This window comes from Pinus tabuliformis, chromosome 3_2, assembly GCF_031772625.1.
Source record: "Pinus tabuliformis cultivar Carrire ecotype Pingquan chromosome 3_2, CPIR1, whole genome shotgun sequence".
Taxonomy (NCBI): domain Eukaryota; kingdom Viridiplantae; phylum Streptophyta; class Pinopsida; order Pinales; family Pinaceae; genus Pinus; species Pinus tabuliformis.
This window is the reverse complement of record NC_142302.1, coordinates 5,435,870-5,441,657: the sequence shown is the minus strand read 5'-3', so window position 1 is coordinate 5,441,657 and position 5,788 is coordinate 5,435,870.

Below are 5,788 nucleotides of genomic sequence, written 5' to 3'. Positions count from 1 at the left end.
TATAAGAAAACTAACCACTCACTTCAATTCGGCTTCTAACACCCACTAAATTGATGAAAAATAACCAGGCCAAAATCAGTAACCTGATCAATGGAAACCTCTATGTCCCACTCGATGGTTCCTACTACACCGAAAGCCCAATCAAAACATCTTGTTCTGTCAACCTGCATATTACCAAAAGGAGATTATTTCGTACTCAGTAGGCCTATGAATAAGTCAATTTCCCCAGCTTAGAATCCTCCATGTCGATAGTAAGTTATGAGTGAATCTTTATGTATATTTGGAGCTCCTAATCGCTCCAAACATTTCTAGCTCCTAATCAATTGAAATCTCTATGTCCCGTCGGATGGTTCCAGCTCCAAACTTCATGTTCTATAAACTTGTATATCACCAAACTGAGATAGCTTCATACTCATTAATCCTATGAATTAATCAAGATCCTCGGTTCAGAATCCTCCATGTCCATCTCCTTCCATGCCATAACTACTTTGTCTTCCATGGAAGCTCCACTTCAACATCCATATGTGCTCGGAGAACAATAGGCTTTCACTGACCTGCCATAACATTCATCCATAGCGAATGTTGATCTCAAGCACACAAAATTATAGCCAAGGACAAAGCCGACAGGAACACAAAATTACAGGCGATGACGAAGCTGACTAGAATAGTGATAGAGATGACGATGGAACAATGATAGCGATGCTTACACTTGTTAATATTTTACTTGATAGAACAACGAAAATGAAGAGATGGGATTGGTTGGGATGGTCATCGTTTGCCCAACCCAACCTGACAACGAAAACAACTTCGGTGTAAAAATAAGGAAAGATCTATATGACACCAAGTGTCATAACACTACACACATCTAATCTCAATTCTTATTGTTATTATCCAATTTTAAGGTCATGACCATCCTAAACACAAAATTGGTGTATGAGACCCCCTTGTTTGTGGGACAAGGAACTCACCTCTGCGCAGTGATTTGAGTGCTAAGTCTATGAAGGCATACATACTCTACCCCCCTATGGTTTTGAACCAGTGACCTATGAGGAGGAAACACATGCTCTTAACCGTTAGGCCCACTCAATATTAATGAAAAATAGTACACACATCAAATCTCAATATTTCAATATTATATATATGTATATTTATATATATATATATATATATATATATATCTATTCCACCAAGTCTCATAATAGTACACATATAAAATCTCAATATTTCTGAAAAATAGTACACATCAAAGCTCAATATTTACGAAAATTTCATTTGTAAGTAAGTGTGTCAAACTCATGCTTCACTTTTAATTAATGTGTAACTTTTTAAAACAATTTACAAAATATTTTAACATTCACATTTTATATTTGAAATCATGCTCATGTGATCCATATTAAGAATGTTGAGATTTTTTGGTAAAAATCACATTAGAAACAATTTTTCAATGCTTTTCAAACCATCTAGTGTGGTTCATCATTAAGACAAAATGAAGAACCGTATCTTGGCATCAAGTTAAATAGATTAATTAATTTATCAAGTTAAATAGATTAATTAATTTATTTTTAATTGTTATAATATAATAGTTAATTTGACTAAGGAAATATTATTGATTAAAATTATTTTAATATAAAGAAATAGATATTAATATTTAATTAGTGAAAAGTAAAATTCTAATTAAATAAATATCTAAAATAAAAATAATATTTAGAATGAACTTAAATCATAAAAACCATAAAACAATTAATTAAAATATAAATATGTGTGTGTGTGTGTGCGTGTGTTAAAATTAAATAATCAATGCAATAAGACAAATAATTCTAAAAGCTTGAAAATAAATAAAAATATTAATTGGTCAAACTTACAAAAAAAATTATATTTTTTTTTCCCAAGGAAAAATCGTAGTTTTATTAGTGAAAAAAAATTTACATATTGCAGATGTTTGGAATCATTTCATCATGTAGTCAATGATTGATGATCATGAGTTCATACAAAATAATAAATCATGGGGAGAAAATATTAAACTTTTCTCCATTTCTCTTTTTCCACCTTTCGCCATTCACCTTGAGATGTTATGGAGGATACCATGGTGAGCTCCTATCCTTCTTTTGTTCTTGAATTTTGCTTGTCTGAATTAGAATTTTCTGAGGCATGAAGATGTTTGAAACCGCTAGTATCATTTGCTTTAGGTATCCTTGCTAGTTGTGTTGAAGTGACCTGTAGTTTAGATTATTCTTGTATTGTTTCATCCTTTCCTTCTTTTTCTCGAGTATTATGAGCAGGAATGGGAGCATTTTCATCATACTCTTCCTCATCTAACTCATTTGGAAGAAATTTCCATCCTTTGGGCTACTTTCGCGACTTCGTGTTTTGTAGATGTCTTGTTTTTCGGCATGTTTTGCATCTAAAGGTTGTGTTCTCAAAATCTAGGAAGTGAGTCCAGTTTTTCTTGTTTTGTATCATTTGTATTTGATCTGGAAGGAATTTACTAAAGTCCACTTCTACACATATTCAATAAAAAGTATACATTTGTTCCTCCAGTCTTTATGTGTTTGTCTTTATGTATTGTCCTAAAATATTCCCGGTGCCTTCTAGCACTGGCTCATGCCAAAATTGTAGGGGAAGGTCTTGAAGTATAACCCACATTAGAATTTTTGATACAATCATGGTGTTTGAATCAAATTTTGGGAACCATTGGGTAATAAAAAGTCCTTTGGATCCCGAGAACCATGGGCCTTCTTGAAGTACTATTTCTCGAACCTCTAATGATGTAAATTTTATGATGAAGAAACATTTGGAGCAAAGTTGAATTTCATAGTCTTTTGTCCAATTAGTGAATATACAATGGAAAATATGCATTGGTTTAGGACAAAATCTGTTAAATATTCAGATGGTGGCGTGAGTTTCAAAGGCTGTGTAGGGATTTTTTAATTCTGGAATCTCTATGACCAGTTCTGAGACACAATTCACTTGTTCTACTATGTAGGAACTGGGAGTGTTGAGTGTTTGTTTTTTCTTTGTTGTAGTTGTTGGTTCCCCTTATAGAATGTTTTTGTAGGAGAGATTACTCTTGTTCTGTTCTTGGTTTGGTAATGTAACCTTTGGTAAACTAGATCCAATAATCCCACATGTTGTCTTTAACTTACTTGATCATGTTGCTCCGCCCCTAAGTCGAATATCTAAGATGATGGTAACCACCAAATGAATTTTGTATTCTTGTAGACTTCATTCTTCCTGTAGATATCTACCATTATATATATCAAGTTTTGTAGATGTGGTGGGTAAGCCCTCTTTTTCATGATGTTATACTTCAATTGAAAAACCATATGAGATTTTTGTACCCAAACTATTGTTGATTTTCCAGCATGGGACTTTATGAATATTTGTGCAGTGTTATGTTCTTTTAGTCTTCCTTGATCTAGGGAAGCATATGATGGTGGCTCAGATACCTGCAGCAAAGTCTACTTTGAGGGCCTAACGAAAGAGGGTCAAGATGCAAAGTGGGGATCTAGTAGCCATAGTTTTGTTTTCATTCTAGGTTGTCTGGATAAAAACTTTAGATCTATTCTGATCATGCTTTGTAGGGGAGGATCTATCATAGATTATCTTTGTTTCATGCAGTCTGTCTACTTTGCTGGTGGTGCCTAGGTCACAGGGCCAGACACTCGATTAGAGAGATAAACCCTAATTGGATGGGATATCCTGGCTAGAGTGGTCGCAGGTGCGAACATAAAAAATGATGCAATGCAAAAGGGGGATCCCTGGGTGCATTGAAACGACTCTGCAGATGAATATATAACCCAATACCACAAATTGATGGAAAAATAAAAATTCCTTTGTCTAATGCACTCAGTAGAGAAAGCACCTTCACAGATAGTTAGTATAGCGGATTTGATGTCCATAAATATTTGGGGGGAAATCCCATAGTTTCTGAATCCAACTGGCACAAAAAAAAGAGATTCAATTATGTTTCTCAACAATCTGGGTAAGAGATGCAGACCCGATGACGTCAATCTTCTCAGGTATAGAAGGTTGCAAGAACCTAACTTTTTCCATTCTTTGTGTATAAACAAAGATATGATGCACATTTTATTGGAAGGGTGGACTCCCTTAGAAATCCTTGTCGTCATCTTATGCCCTTCATCGTCACAGAATACCAACATCTTAGATCCTTCTATGCTTATGGAGACTAATTTCAGGGTTTGGCCTGCAACACGTATAGAGGGCTTGCAAGCATTTCTCACCAAAGAGAAGAACTTATCGATGGACTTAGCCAATAGAGACGCAAAAGAATAATTACACCATACATCTGAAGATTTGTTCAATGTAAAGCCAAAAGAAAATCCCATCAATTGCACCATCACTGAATCCCTGAAAGCTCTAATTGCAAGATTCAGGTACCTTTCAAATATATATATATATATATGTGTGTGTGTGTGTGTGTGTGTGTGTGTGTGTGTGTGTGTGTGTGTGTGTGTGTGTGTGTGTGTGTGTGTGTGCGTGTGTGTGTGTTGTCTAACTTATAGACGAAATAGCCTTTTTCACCAAAATTCACCAAAATCCAACAATACAATTTCACGGTTTTTGTTTTTTAAAATACATTTTTGAATTCATAAATGGATTTAGCACCCTAAAAAACCCCAAGGCACCTTAATTATGCAGATTAAACAATTCAAACTCAAGTTTTTAAAAATATCTGTGAGATTTTGATTAAAATTAACTTGAAAAAAATGTCGTGAAAAAAACCATTGTGATCTATATATTATATATACGAATATATATATATATATATATATATATAAGGAACAACTCAAATTTTAATGTTCACAATAGAAAGTCAATGAAGGGAAAGAGATAAAAATTAAGAGAGAAAAATAAAATTAAAATTAACATATTAAAAGATAATAAAATGAATAATAATAAAAGAATAAAAATTAAACTTTCAAATACAAAGGGATCAAACACCTACTAACATTCCAACCATCGTACCTATTGTAATTACTTGGCCTACATTTGATTTCCATGGCCTCCATGAACTTACGGTGATGAAATCGATCAATCCTTGCAATGACCCTAGCCTCTTCAATGCAAATATGATGTTTTGTCTTTTTCTCATGTTGTGCTAAAGTTGTGGAGCGAGTCCTTCGATGTTTGATGTTGGTTGCGTTCTCATGAGTTCTATGATTTATTGAGTGTCTATTCTCACCAATGTATGGACTCGCACAGGAACATGAGATGACATAAACACCTTTCCCATTTTTGGGGTCCACAGGGTCCACCAATCTTAGGGAGCTCCTTTAATTATATATGATATTTTAAATGTGAAATTACTTTACATATAAATTCACTTGTAGATATAATATTAACATATATAATCTACTTAATCTAAGTAAAACATCTAAAATTATTATGACACTACTTAAATAAAAAAATTCTAAGTTAAATAAAATATTCCTAAGTTATAATGGGAAATCTTTAACAAAATTTCTTTTAAGCCTTACTACTAAGACTCCAACACTATTGCACCAACTACAAAAAAATTCAACAAACACAATTTTTATTTTCTATCACTTCCTATATCAATATAAAGATATTTTTGAAAATGCAATGTAAGTTCTTCCTCTAAACTCTTGCTGCATTTGAGTCCCCTGCTACATTAATACAAATTCTTTATATAAGTGTTCAATTGATCAATTGATGAATATTTGTGGATTTTCATGTCATGAGATGTTGTAAATAATATTTCATTGTCCAACTTATTTTCAAAAAGCAAAAAAAATATAGAAAAAAG